Genomic DNA, 15,806 nt, shown 5'->3' on the forward strand with positions numbered 1-15,806 from the left:
CACAAAAGGATTTTTGTAGAGTGGGTGTAAATGATTTTACTCTATGAAATTCCTTACAATTGGTGGTGCATAAAATTCAATAAAGCTGCTAAGCTTCCATGCATGATGTGTTACTCCAGTTCAGGTCAGACATTAAAGTAGGACTTTGGCAGCCAACATTTTTTTTGCTGGGCAACCACACCTCCCTCTCAGAAAAGTAAACACCACATTAAAAGTTAATAGTGCCCCTGGGAAGTATCCCACCTGCAAACTTGATAAAAAGAAGACCGCAAGACACTCTGTTATTTTTCCGCCATGATTTGCACACCCCACAGCAATTATACAAATGGTCCTTAAAATATAAAAAAAAAAATTTTTACCTTCACAATCCCTCTCCACCACCTTGTGACCACTGTACAGAGTTAATAGTGTTCCTAACTTCCCCTCTACTACTTTGTTTTTCCATACTCCTTTCGAAGTGCATCACAAAATAGCTGACAACAGTGAACCGTTCCCACCCAATAAGAAGCAAACTTGTACTCGGAACACTTTAGCCAATAAAATGTCCATGTTGTTCCACAGAGGAGGAGGGAATGGCTGCCAACCCTTCTACTTTTAATGCTTCACAGCCAATGAACATTAAGCTTGGGAAGGTCCCGCTTGGAACATGTTACCCAATGAGATGTCCCTAATACTCCGCGGAGGGGGAAGGAATCGCTGACAACACTTCTACTTTCAATGGTTTACAGCTAATCAACATTAAGCTTGGGAAAGTCCTCCTTGGAACACGTCAGCCAATCAGATGTCCCTCCTACTCCGCGGAGGGGAAGTGAATGGCTGGCAACACTTCTACTTTCAATAGTTCGCAACCAATCAACATGAAGCTCTGGAAGGTCCTCCTTACAACATGTGAGCCAATAAGATGTCCTTGCTACTCTGCTGAGGGAAAGTGAATGGCAGGAAACACTTCTACTTTCGATGGTTCACAGCCAATGAACATTAAGCTTTTTGTTGGAACACCTCAGCCAATTAAACGTTAATTATGTTCCGCGCCAGATACAGAACACACCCTCTCACATATTAATACATTTCCTGCAACAAAGTGACTCTATCCGTGATAAAAATGAACACTGCATAATAAGTAAACATTATTCTGCATTATATTAAAGGAAGGCCGCAATACGGCGCATTGTTATTTTCCCGACATAATTTCCACAGCCTACTGCACCCCCTCCCAACATAAGTGAAGTCCGGCACTGCGGGGGCCCAAGCAGGCCCATGCTAATATTTTTTAAGAAATGCCCCCGGGATAGAGAACACTCCCCACCACATATTAAAACATTTCCTGTAACAAAGTGACTCTATCCATGATAACAGTGAACAGTGCATAGTAAGTAAACATTATTCCGCATTATAATAAGGAATGGCGCATTGTTGTTTTCCCGGTATCATTTCCACAGCCTACTGAACCCCCTTCCCAGCACAAGTGAAGCCCGGGACTGCGGGGCCCCAGCGAGCCCCCGCTTTTATTTTTTTAAGAAATACCCCCGGGACCTAGACCACCCAGTGGCCTCATTAAAATAAAACGCGACCCCAGCATGAATTGCGCCAATTTCTTTTTTTTTTTAATGCTTTTTTTGGCCCTGATGTTCCTTCTGGGACCCCCTAAGCAGGCCTAGGAGGTCAGGGTGTTTCTACCCTGCCCCCTTCTCTGGTTTTAGACCTTTTTTTCTCAGTTTTCTGGTGACTCACTTCTACTGAGTCACAAGATGGCTGCCAACACTTCCTGGTTTGGAGTGTTGGCAGCCAATCACAGTGAAGCTCGTGCGCAGGACTTAGGCTCCGCCCAGATATCGAAACTTTTATTTTTCAATTTTCTCAGCAAATACTGAATGGATTTACACCATTTAAAAAAAAGGTCGCTTTCTGAACCAAGCTCTACTTTTTTGCCAAATTTGGGGTAATTCCGTTCAGCAGTTTGGCCTGTAGCTCGTCGCAAAATTTCCTAGGGAAATTAACATGGAGAGAACGTGTTTTGGGACCCCCATTTTTTCTCAGCCCCCGCTTGATGAATCACCCCAAACTTTCAGGATAGGAGCTGACCTGGAAAGACTTTTTTGTGGAGAATTTCAGGAAAATTACTCAAACGACGCCAAAGGTATTAGCACATCAAAAAATGCTTTTCCGATGGAAACTAGGTTCTAACTATAACTACCTAATATATATATATATATATATATATATATATATATATATATACACACACACATATATGTATATGTAGGTATACGCGTCATGGCTGACATTAAATCATCTTAAGCACCAACCTTGTGGTCCGTGTCTGCTTTGCTGAATGGAGTGAAAGCGAAGAGCAGCTTTTCTGAATATATATATATATATATATATATATATATATATATATATATATATATATATATATATATATATATATATAAAAGCGGAGTTCCAACAAGATGCCTTTGTCATTTTTGAGGCGTAAGTTTCCAATGGGTCGACCTCACAGGGGCAACTCTTTTTGTGGATATGAGCGGCTAGCCTCCACCGCTAGGTATGACCCGCAGTATGAAGCGGACCTGCATCGCTGGGAGAACCTGGCACTGGGCCACAGGAATGGAAACTGAACGAAATGGTGAAATTTTAAAGGACAGACTGGGCATTGTGCTTGTGCCCACTTGGTGAATAAGGCTGGAATTTTGGCACACAACAACCCCCACATGGGAAGTATTACGGAGAACACGCCCACAAGGGCGAGACTTGAATTTATGCAGGTGCTTGGCATCGAGTTGCTGTTTGTGTCATTTGCTGTGTGGCTCGTGAGAAAGGGAGTGATCCTGAAACGCGTTGAGCCTTTTAATGAATAAAAGCGGAGTTCCTACAAGATGCCTTCGTAATTTTTGATTCGTAATTTTCCAATGGGTCGAGCTCACAGGGGCATGGAGTGAAAGTGAAGAGCAGCTTTTCTGAATTTCTGAATATATATATATATATATATATATATATATATATATATATATATATATATATATATATATATATATTTCTTTTTCAGTGGGGACTTATTTAGACAGATCTCCGGGACTGCGATGGGCACCTGCTTCGCCCCCAGCTACACAAATTTATTCGTTGGCTGGTGGGAGGAGCAGGTGGCCTGGTCCGAGGGTAATCGGGCGTGGACTAAAAATTTCATAACCTGGCATAGATACATTGACAACCTCTTTCTGGTGTGGAAGGGGTCGGTGGAAAGTGCCAAAGATTACATTACTCACCTGAATAACAATAATGTCAATTTGCAATTTTCTGGCGAAGTAAGCTCAGTGGCAGTGAGCTACCTCGATCTTTAGATAGTCATAAAGACAGTCAGGTAACCACATCTCTGTATCGTAAGCCAACTGCTGGAAACAGCATTTTACATGCTGACAGCGGACATCCCACAAACCTAAAACGAAGCATCCCCTATGGGGAGTTGCTGCACCTTAAGTGCAACTGCTCCCGGGAGGAAGACTTCCAAAACGCAGCAAGAGACAGTATTGATAGATTCAAAGTGAGAGGCTATAGCCAATCCCACCTGAACCAGACATTGAAGAAGGTAACTAGGATACCAAGAGATGAGTTGTTGAGGCAGAAGAAATGAAAGAAAAGCGAGGATGGTAAATTTCGTCTAATCACAACCTTCTCTAGTGATGTCAATTTCTTGAAGGCAACTCTACGCAAAAATTGGCACATTTTGAAGACTGACCCGATCATTGGGATGGACATCCCGAGTGGTCCCCTGGTGACTTTTAAGAGAACGAAATCCCTTAAGGATCCCTTAGTACACAGTCACTTAGACACCCCTAAAACAAAAGTTAACACCGTGGCAGAGATGAAAGGCTTTTTCCCATGCGGGAAATGCAAAGCCTGTGTATTTAGCAAGAGGGTTTTTGGCTATGAAGTACCAGGCCTAATGAATCGTAGATCTATCACCTCATTCACCACCTGTCAAACATCACATGTGGTATATTGTTTGATGTGCCCCTGCAAGCTAAAATACATAGGGAGCACCATCAAAAGTGTCAAACTAAGAATCCTCGAGCACATGCGTGCTATAGCCAACAAGGATATGACGTCACCAGTAGCAAAGCATTTCGCGATCAAACATCATAGCAACAGAGATGCCTTGCAATACTTTGGGGTTGATCAGGTACCAGAACATGAAAGGGGAGGTAATAGACTAACTAAACTTAGACGCCTGGAATCTCGCTACATCATTGACCTGCAAACCAAAATTCCCAATGGTCTTAACAGTGGGGAAGAATTGGCCGTTCATTTAGGAACATAAGTTTACAGACATACTACCAGGGCCACCACATCATTCTAATGGGGATATTGCATTGCCAATTTTGACAACACACTGAGGTACTTACTGCGGTTCCTAGCGATAGGAATCGCCATAGCCGATCCACGGCAAGATTTATGAATTGGAAATATGTGTGATATTGGGCTGTACATCATTATTTAATGTTAACCCTCTGAGGTTATTTGTATGTGTTAAATGTATATGATGATATTGTTTAGACTGAAAAGATGATAAATGAGACGGCCTTTAAGAATGTCATTTAAATTACGAAGAAATTCTGAGCACTATCAGTGAGCTGTAGATAAGTTTTTGCCGATCCACGGCTTGACTTAGTAATATATTTCGCTGTTCCAGATATTAAGAACCGGGCTGGCCGATCCACGGCTAAATGTATGAACTGTTGACATATCAAATATCATTGTTTACATATTTCGATTACAAATTGTATATGTATTGTATTGCCTAATTTGCACATTCCAAGATGGCGCTCGTATAATTCTGACGAGTAGTCCTACCTCACTTTTCCTTTTGAGAATGCACGTTGCACTTTAAAATGAGCTCCCGTGTAACACTTGTGTTGACACATTGACAAAGGGCTTGACCCGAAACGCGTCTGTGAGGAGTACTTTAATAAATTTGGAATAAGCTGACAAACACCCAGTGAGTGCTGCCTTTTCTTTCCTGGCTGGGGAGGAGATCTGGAGCGGTATTTAATACACGGTGCACCACCGTGCTAGCGGCACCCACCGCTAGTGCCCCGTCGTCTTTGGTGCAAACTCGAGCTGGGATATATATATATATATATATATGGTGGTACGTCTCCCGCCATTGAAAGCACCCGGCCGCGAGTGAAGGTGAGCAGACGGAAAGTGAGCCTTGATATAAGGGGACCTTTTGCGAGCAGACCTGACCCTCGGGTCTCAGACTTTATTCAAGTGGAATCCCTGCATCTGAGGACGCCGCGGCGGAAAGCGTGTAACAACCTCGCCGGACCCGCTCCGCGGGTCCCGCAGCGCTTTGCCTGCCAGTGGCGGCTGGTTGTGTGGGAGTGTTCCAGAGGAGGCGCGGGCAGGTGAGAGCGTCGGCGAGGCTGCGAACACACCGGCAGGGACTCCAGTGTCCAGGAGCCCCTGCGCGCCCATTTCACCACACCTGGGCTGCTCTCCCCGCTGGCCACGCCCCCGCCTAACGGATTGAAAAGTAGCCTCCCCCATCTGTTTTTCGGGACCTTTTGCGAGCAGACCTGACCCTCGGGTCTCAGACTTTATTCAAGTGGAATCCCTGCATCTGAGGACGCCGCGGCGGGAAAGCGTGTAACAACCTCGCCGGACCCGCTCCGCGGGTCCCGCAGCACTTTGCCTGCCAGTGGCGGCTGGTTGTGTGGGAGTGTTCCAGAGGAGGCGCGGGCAGGTGAGAGCGTCGGTGGGGCTGCGAGCACACCGGCAGGGACTCCAGTGTCCAGGAGCCCCTGCGCGCCCATTTCACCACACCTGGGCTGCTCTCCCCGCTGGCCACGCCCCCGCCTAACGGATTGAAAAGTAGCCTCCCCATCTGTTCTTCGGGACCTTTTGCGAGCAGACCTGACCCTCGGGTCTCAGACTTTATTCAAGTGGAATCCCTGCATCTGAGGACGCCGCGGCGGAAAGCGTGTAACAACCTCGCCGGACCCGCTCCGCGGGTCCCGCAGCGCTTTGCCTGCCAGTGGTGGCTGGTTGTGTGGGAGTGTTCCAGAGGAGGCGCGGGCAGGTGAGAGCGTCGGCAGGGCTGCGAGCACACCGGCAGGGACTCCAGTGTCCAGGAGCGCCTGCGCGCCCATTTCACCACACCTGGGCTGCTCTCCCCGCTGGCCACACCCCCCTGTCCTTCAACCTATTAGCTAGCAGCACCAGAGTTTAAAGTCAATCACTGCCTCCTCCTCGCGGGAGCGAGTGGGAGCGCGCCGGGAGAAGCCTGGGACAAGGGCGGGACCGTCTGTGGCCGTCGGGGGCCTAAGGAGGCTGGGCTGGGCCCACTCTCTTTCGCCTGCTCTTCCCCGATTGCAGTCGGCTTACGGAATAAGGCTTGGAACATGCCTTCATCTGCCCTTGACGGAACCCCAGTGAAAGCGGGGGGAGGCAACACCGGGACTCCGGATAACTACTTTAAATCAGCTAAGGGTGATGGGGGAAAGGAAAGCTCTTTGGAGAAGCGCAGGGCAGAGCGCCGCCGCTCTATCGAACACATGAAAAATAGGCCCCTTAGTGATATAATCCCCTATCCTATCTCCCAAGAGGAAAGTCCCCTTAATGGTAGCCAGGATTTATTATCCCAAGAAGGCGTCCCCCTACTATTACGGGATAGCATTCCTAACCCCGGCTCATACCCCGAACAGACTACGGAGGTCATCCCACTCCCAATTTCTAGTAGCATGGCTGTTGATTTAGTCACCCAAACGCTTGGCGTAGCTATAACCAAGAAAAACAAGCCTAAGCAAATTGTTGCGGCAGAGGTGCACGGCCCACCGCCTAACAAGCGCAGAAGGAAGACGAGGGGTGGCCAAGGGAAGACCAAGATACCCCATTCTGATTTTGGAAAAAACCATAACTCAGTACCCATGTCAGACAGGCCTAAAGAGAATGCGCGCAATGCTATCCCCCCTAAGGGTACTAACACTATCTCCGCTGCCTCCACCCGTGACCAAGGGGTCAACCCATCCAACTTAGTACCCCCTGTCACATCTTTGGGGGACATAGAATTCCTACTCAGATCACTCCTGCTGCCCATTAGCGAGAGTCTGAGGAAAGTAGAGATCAGGCTCACCATCCTAGAGGCAACCCTAACCAGCCCTAAAGTCTCAGCCAGCAAACAGACCAGATCCACCGAGTCCAATCCACCAATAGGAACCTTCCCCAATACACAAAACACTTCCACCAGTACGGGACCCCCTCTGGGTGCCGTTGCTGTCCTTCCATTGCAGCCACTTATGGCCAACCCAGCTCCAACTCCATCCAACAATTCTAACATCTTACCTCCACAGACAGTAGTCCCAGTTTCCCACAGTTCAGCTTCTGGTACAAATTCTGGGCAACCACCGAATGCTAGTATTTTTCCCCTACTCCCTGGTAAGCCCGCTCCCAGACCACGGAGACCCGACTTGCTACCGGAAGCTAACAACCTTATGGTGGTTCTGGCGGGTGCCCCTCTTCTCGAAATGGACGAAAGTGAAAACTTCCAAACACTCAAGAGGAAAGTCATCAAATGGCTGAATTGGAACAGACCTCTCCCAGCCCATCTCAACAACGAGATCATTATGGTGAGAAGGGTACCATGGTTGGGGAAGACGAGAAAAACAATAACAGGGGACTGCATTATGGTGTCTTTCTGTGACCCTGGGACAGTATTGCATATTTGCGCTGGGTCAAATAGATCATTGGAATCCACCATACAGACTTTGCCAGTCTCTTTCTTCTTTCCCCCCATTCGCATGCACCATGACCTGCCACAAGGTAACTAGACAAGGGTAGAACGGAGACCCAGATTTAGGGGACATGCTGCACGTCCAGGTTATCAACCCCCGGAGACACGTTTTTTGGACTACAATCGTTTTAATTGTCTGAGTGGACTGGATGGGGTCGATTGACTGTCCTTAAACCTTGACTCCAATCTTGTGACCTCGGATCACGGCCTCAGTGGACTTTCTGATCCAACTGGACTTATTGCCGACAATGGTCAGGACGTAGTAATTGGTGTAGCATCTGGCACCGGCTCCTCCATCACTCCCAACCCTACATCCCCCCTGCCATGGCTCCGGCGCATCTGAGACTAATCTGGTGGAATGTGGCCGGCCTAGCCAATAAGCTGGTCAATCAAGACTGGGTAACTTACATTGAGTCTGGGGATGTTTGCATGTTTCAGGAGACCTGGGCAAGGGAAGAACATAGGCACCAGGGCTACCTGTCATTTTCCATTTCAGCAAGGTGGGAGGGGAAGGGTCGCCCTTCAGGTGGACTCACAACCTGGGTGGCATCCCACTTAGGCTGCCAGGCATCACGCTTACCGGTACCATCAGATGATATTCTGGTGGTCCTATTGGCCTGGCCGAACCAAGCGAAACTTGCCCTGATAAACATCTATTCCAGGCCAGTGGGAGCTTCTAGGGAATCTTCCACCATAGATGAGCTTTCATTTTATTTAGCTGAAATGCCAAGAGAGTTACCCTATGTAGTGGGAGGGGATTTAAACTCCCATTTTGAGCCGCTGCCTGGCCTACTAGAGGGATTCCCCATGGAAGAAGAATCCAGGTGGTCAGTACCTTTGGTATCTGCTCCCCCCCGAAGGCATGGACCCCTGTAGCACTGCAGATCACCGCCCTCACCCTAAAACATGGAATTAGAGCCTGTAATGGGCGTAATTACGTCTGATGTACCAAGCAAAACCACCTATAATAGAGTGGGAAGGGAGTCCCGCTTGGACTACGCCCTTGTACAGATAGTGAATTGGCCATCTATCCTGGACTTTAGGGTCACTGATAGACTAGATAGTGACCACAACGCCCTTGAACTTGATCTCATCCACCCCGGCCTTCAAGCCTCTATAACAACCAAGGAGGAAAACAAACCTGAACTTCTACTGGGTAACAACAGGAGAAGAATCAGGTGGGAAAAACTAGTCACGAGCCAAGTGAAACTCCCGAGGCTTTATGCAGGATTAATCCCTATTTTGGAAAGAGTGGGAGATTTAGCTAACGGCGTGGGCAACAAAGATTCCCATGATAAATTACACCAGGTCCACGAGGACCTCATAAAGGGAGCGGCCCCCAACCTCTTTAGTAAGGTACAGAATTCGAGGAGGGGGCAGCAATATAAATCCTCATGGTATAATTTAGCCTGCAGGAAGGCAAAGGGAGAACTTCTCAGAAGCATCAAGGAGGGACTAGGAGGAGAGAAGCTACGAGAAAGTAGACGGGCATACAAAAAACTAGTCGCCCATGCTAAAACTGAATGGGAGGAGAACCAATGGGAGGAGCTAACTAATTCCCTCGCAACAAGAGACCACCGAATGTTTTGGAGAGTAGTTAACGGGGGGTCGGGGAGCCTCCACTCGGCAATAGAGCCCAATATTGCAGCAGGGGTGTGGCAGGCACACTTCCAGTCTCTCTATAGTTCTGAGCTGGGAGAAACCTTGATTGACACTGGTAATGGATTGACTGAGTATGACGGGGATCTGATAACAGTGGGGGAGGTCAAGGCAGCAATAGCGGGACTGACGTCTGGAAAGGCGCCAGGATTGGATGGCCTACCAGGGGACCTGTTCAAGCAGGAGCCCGATGTTTGGGCCCCCTACCTTGCTGTTCTGTTTAATGGAGGCCTCCGCGGTATGGAAATTCCGAGTACATGGCTGGGGGCAGAGGTGGTTCCCATATTTAAAAAGGGCTCGCCCCTGCTCCCAGCCAATTACAGACCAATCAGTTTAATTGATGTGCCACAGAAGCTGTTTGGTAGGATACTGTTGAACCGGCTCCAGGACTGGGCAGAAGAGACAGGTGCCCTTAGTCCGTATCAGGCGGGCTTCAGAAAGGGAGTCTCTACAGTGGACCAGGTCTTTCGTTTGAACATTATTTACTGGAGGGCGGCGATATTCGAAGGCGGCAGCTTATACACATTAGTTGTGGATCTGAGGGCCGCCTTCGACCTGGTGCCCAGAGGGAAACTTTGGAGTGTTTTGGCCGAAATGGGGGACCCCCGGATATCCTGATAATTTTACAGAGACTGCATCATAACAACTATGCCCGGGTCAGGTGCGGGAAATTTGGGGAACTGACGGACAGATTCCCCGTTGACAGGGGGGTCAGACAGGGTTGCGTATTGGCACCGACCCTGTTCTGCCTCTTTGTCAACGGGGTAATCGCCCACCTAAATGGCACTGAATACACTGACGCCCCGAGGTTGAACGGCAGCAGGGTGCCTGCAATCATGTTTGCAGATGACACCCTGCTGCTGTCCAAAACCCCCATGGGGATACAGAGGATCCTTGACTCATTTGTGGCCTTTTGTACAGATAGGGGCTTAGAAATCAATGCTGCAAAAACTAAGTTTATGGTCCTGAACCCAACTCAAAAATTACGCCCGAATCCCCTATTGGGATCTTCACGGTTAGAGAGAGTCTCCACCTTTGAATATCTTGGTGTAACGCTGAATGAAACCATGTCCTGGGGATCACACCAGACTAGGGCTAATCTTAAATTTGTTCAGACCACTGGGGGCATTACTCGGATGATGAATAGTTCCACATATCGTCCGCTGGGGCCGCTCATCCAGATCTACAAGGCACAGGCCAGGGGTGCTAGTATGTATGGGGCGGAACTGTGGGGTCACACAACTTCCCACAGTCTGTCTATAACCGAGAACAACTTTATTAGACAGATAGTTGCACTTCCGCCCAGCAGCCCGTTCCTTCCCCTGAGGATGGACCTGGGACTGAGACCAATAGCAGATGAATTGGGTCTCAGACCCATAGTCTTCTGGCGAAGGCTATGGAGTAGCGAAGAACTTTCTACTTACAGGGCGGAACTGAGGGAGCTTCTAACCCACCCCAAAGTTTTACAGATCCCCTGGATAAAATATATACAAAAGTCCTGTGTGAGACTGGGGCTCCCTGACCTCTGGTCCGATCCAGCTAATGCCTCACTAAAGATCTCACGGAGAGCACTGGTCAATGTTTACCATGAGCAGAAATTAGCTATGGCTTTGGACTGTCAGGGTGAGGGGTCATTAACATCTGTATTTGTACAAAGCAAGGACTCATACAGGCTGGAGAGGGTTCTGGACGCCATGTCCCCCGTGCTGGCCAGGAAGCTATTTCTCCAATGGAGATATGGCACACTGCCTCTGCGATCCTATACTAGCTCCTGGTCAACACCGCCCTCTACCAAGCAATGCCCGGCATGTACTTGTGATGAGGAAAGCGATTTACATGTGGTCTTGTTTTGTCCAACTTACAAGGCAGCTAGGAAATACTGGCTCCTCCCACTTATTAGAAACCTTGGTTGTAGGGAGTATCTCCCGATGTATAGAATTTTAAAAACTGATGTTTCAAGTCCAATTGTGTTTGCACTAGCTAAATTCCTTACCAATGTCTGGCATGCTCGCACTCGTATCCTAAAGTCGCAGATTCCAACCTAATTTTAAGTCTAAGAAATTTTAAATGTACGGTCTTTTATCTGTTCTCACTCTAGTAGTATTCAATTTTTAGAATGGAACGATTTTATATTGTACAATATGTATTTGTTGTTTATTCTTGATGATTTTTAACGTTGAAATGTGTTCTTATTGTATATCTTTGATGGTCAAGTCGGCCGAAATAAAGATTGAATATATATATATATATATATATATATATATATATATATATATATAAAAGCGGAGTTCCAACAAGCTGCCTTTGTCATTTTTGAGGCGTAAGTTTCCAATGGGTCGACCTCACAGGGGCAACTCTTTTTGTGGATATGAGCGGCTAGCCTTCGCCGCGAGGTATGACCCGCCGTATGAAGCGGACCTGCAGCGCTGGGAGAACCTGGCACTGGGCCACAGGAATGGAAACTGTACGAAATGGTGACAGACTGGGCATTGCGCTTGTGCCCACTTGGTGAATAAGGCTGGAATTTTGGCACACAACAACCCCCACATGGGAAGTATTACGGTGAGAGACTGCAAATACCAGATGCCTATTCGGCAAGAGAACACGCCCACAAGGGTGGGACTTGAATTTATGCAGGTGCTCGGCATCGAGTTGCTGTTTGTGTCATTTGCTGTGTGGCTCGTGAGAAAGGGAGTGATCTTGAAACGTGTTGAGCCTTTTAATGAATAAAAGCCGGAAAGGATCTCCCAGGAGAAATGATGGAGTGCTGAAATGCCCATCAGAGTGAGCTGACCTCAAGAATTTTTAGAGGAAGACATTTCTGCTCTTGGAAAGCCACTCACATGCAAAGAAAATATGAATGATAATTTCAAGTGGCTTTTCATTACAATAACACCCTTCCCAGAAGCTCTGCTTCCACATATGGCTTAATTATCGAAAGTCTAATAGGTTAAATCTTGCCAAGCAAAATTCCTAGGGGTGTGCGAAATTTGCATAATTTGCTTTTTACATAAGTATCCAAATTATAGGGAAAATTGAGTGAAATTACACGTAACTCTATAAAAAGCCAATCCGGCATTTATCTCTAAATAGCACCAAACATACAAGCACAGAGTAACAGCTGCAGCTGCTGATGTCCTGACCATGCGTGTTGCTCCTGTGCTTCCAAGCTATGCTTTTGCGATCAACATGGCGCAATCACCTTTCATGATAGAATGTCATAATTTTGAGAGTTTTGCATAATATGCGTGACGCAAAATTCTCAAACTAGCGTAAATTATGCTCGCTTAGTTAATATGTCGTCCGGGCCTAAATATTTCTATGTTCTGCCGCGCCTTGCACAGCCGAGAGGTATGGTTATTGAGGTTCCATCTCGTGAACCTCAATCCCGGGAATGCTTTTGACCATTCTTGCACTCTCATAGCGGTCCAATTATTTGTGTAGCATATAATCCTTTTTGAGTACTAGTTTATAGGCCACCTAACTTGATATAAATCTATGGGAGAAAAATATCTGGGGGATCTGTTGTGTTTATTAATCTTTGGAGATCAGAGCAATTTGTCTTTGACGTCATTCTTATTCATGTTTGAGACCAATGCTAAACAGCATAGACAAAAAAGAAAAAAATGCTTATTGCCGATGTACATGCATACATTATGATGCTGCGAAAATGCTTTTGTAAAGAAAAGAGGGGTCTGGTAGAAAATTGCAGTTGCTGGGCTGGGAGCACCACGTGTTAGAGAAAGGGACGCGCCTCCATGGAGATTTGAAATAGAAAAAGTAGTTCACTGAATGTCAGCGATGGTATGGTACAAGTCATCCAATCAAAAAGTTAGTAATAAAAAGCTATATCCAAGGACTGGACAAAAAGAAGAGGCAGTAAAGCTACTAAATAAGAAAAAGAAAATACGTTTGACAAAAAAGCCAACCAGTAATCTGAAATGGACAGACCCAAAGCCCACTGTACGAATTGGTAATGTACACAATATGTTTTCAACACTATACAGATAAAATCTGTCTGTAAGCAAAACCTAAAAATGCATACATACATTGAGGGGATTTGGGTATCACTCTTCATCCAGTCTGTTCGGTTGTCATTTACTTTTTGCTTCCATCCACCACAAACAGAGGGTCAACCTACTTCCAGCAGTGGTTCCATTTCTCTGTGAGTGACTGTATTTTGCCTGATTACCTGCAGATCTGCCTAAAAAGAAGTGCACTTCAGTGCCAGGGCTGGTGGGTCTATACTTTAAATGGTCAGTGCTTTTCCTTTCATTACTTTTCTTTTTTATGTTTTAGTTCTTTAAGACCTCTTGATTGGAGTAACATTACAAATACAATATACTTATAGGGAGTTTCATCCAGCCCTATTCATCCATTGGTCTGTTCATGTGTCATTCACTTTTCCTTCCGCCCACTAGAGTGTACAGCATGTGGCTATAGTCAGCTGACTTCAGCCATTGACTAACTTCGATTTGAGTGAAGGCATTCTGCTCTCCCCCAAGGAGCATATCCACACACTAAAATGTTCCTGCTAGAGACCAGGCATACTGTGTGCATTTGTTGAGGCCTTATTTTGATTTCGGACTAATTTTTATAGTGCAATGAGGGACCAGCAATACCTCCAACTATATAGTTTACAAATAACATAATAAAACAAAACAAGTGTTAACAAAGACAACAGGCTGGCAGCCAACACTGGTTATATTGGCTTTGGTAATTTTTGTTATGCATGGTGTTTAAACTATGTCTTCAGGTTACAGAAATTCAAAGCTGATAGTGCCTTTTCTTTGCGCCACTCAGAATCGTATTTTTTGCTCTGTCTATTCTAAGAAGCTCTGCCTGGTTGGATTCACTTGTATTTTTCTGTTAACGTTATATGCAACTGGTTTTATGTACTTTTTTTATTACACAACATTTAAGTTGCATGTTTTCTCTTTTTATTTTCGAGGCATATGCTGGCATAAAAAATTGAAATCATCACACCAGCTTGTCAAGACTAGACGTATTGGCTTTGCCAATGCTTGTTTGTTTGATTGAATGTTTTTCATTCATAAATATAATGAAGAAGACATCAATGAAGGGAACAGGTTGGTAAATTTGCAAACCCTAAGAGTTGTAAACATAACCCGTAAAATAGCTAAGCTAAGCAATACAAACGTTTTAAAATGTTGTTATAGGTGCAAATCATTACATTTTATGTTATAAGAATGTTATATATTTCAGTGCTCATAGTTTTACTGAGTACCACGCAGGGAAGCCCAGGCATGTAGAAAAAAGATGCATCAGTGCACCTATGATTTACATTTCAGATGAATGGGGCAAAATATGAATTGTTTCAAATATTGTTTTGTCGTTCTCAGGTATTATATTTCCTTTAACAAAAGAGATCATTTTAATAAAGGTAAAAAGATTCTCCTGCACTAGAGAAGCCAACACTTCCTGTTGCTGTAATTACAGGGCTGCCACTTCTAGGTGATTTAATTACAGCGGCTGCCACTGCTTGTTCCTGTCATTGCAGTGTCTGCCATTTCATTTCTTTTTTCTATTACCATGACCTGCACTCCATCTGTCTACACTGGTGCTGCTGTCCACTTTCAGATTATGTAATTATGGTGGTTCCCACTTCCTGTTTCTGTGGTTACAGTTGCTGATGTTTTATAATTTAGTAACAGCTGCTGCCACTTCTGTTTTGTAACTATAGCAGCAGGCATTTCCTCTTCCAGTAGTCATTCTGGAAACCACTTCCAATTTATGTAATTGCAGCAACTGTCACTTCCTGGTAATGAAGTTAAAGCAAATTCTTCTTGTTTCTGTTATTACAGTGGGTAATAGGTACTTATAATATGTGGGAGCCCCCAAACCTTTTCTAAAACCCTGTTTTTAATCTTTAATTTCCTTATTATAGGTGACTTGTGACGTAATAATGTAGCTGCTCTACCGTAATTAAAGTTGAGCACGGCCGGACTGGGAACAGAAACCAGCCCTGGCAAATCCGCTGGACCAGGGATGGGGGGTGGGAGTCGCGGCTTGCTACTGAGTGAAGCGCCCGTCCCGGGGTGTTAGTGCTATGCACCACTGACACTTTTGTTACTAGGGCTGAAATTGCAACACTGCTGCAAAACCAGCTTCCGCGGATCTAAAACTGCCCGCCACCCTTCCAGCCCACTGGGAAAATACCCGGTGCCCGCTACGGCAAGTCCGGCCCTGACGTTGAGCTCTAAAATCAAAATGCTTGCAGAGCCAGTCTAGGGTGAAAGACAGATGATGGAGCTTAATTACAGCAGTTTAAAGAAGGTAAAAAGGAACTGCTTTTTTCTACTACATTCTTGTCTAAAAAGCAAAAGTGGTCAGC

At 45.9% G+C, this 15,806-nt stretch overlaps 1 protein-coding gene across 1 annotated transcript in view; it reads right to left on the bottom strand.

Annotated features, from left to right (window-relative positions):
• The window catches only part of CACNA1B (calcium voltage-gated channel subunit alpha1 B), a 1,081,812-nt gene that overhangs the window by 956,783 nt on the left and 109,223 nt on the right, over positions 1 to 15,806 (bottom strand). The gene's annotated exons all lie outside the window — the stretch shown is intronic.

This window comes from Lissotriton helveticus, chromosome 5_1 (assembly GCF_964261635.1).
Source record: "Lissotriton helveticus chromosome 5_1, aLisHel1.1, whole genome shotgun sequence".
Classification (NCBI taxonomy): domain Eukaryota; kingdom Metazoa; phylum Chordata; class Amphibia; order Caudata; family Salamandridae; genus Lissotriton; species Lissotriton helveticus.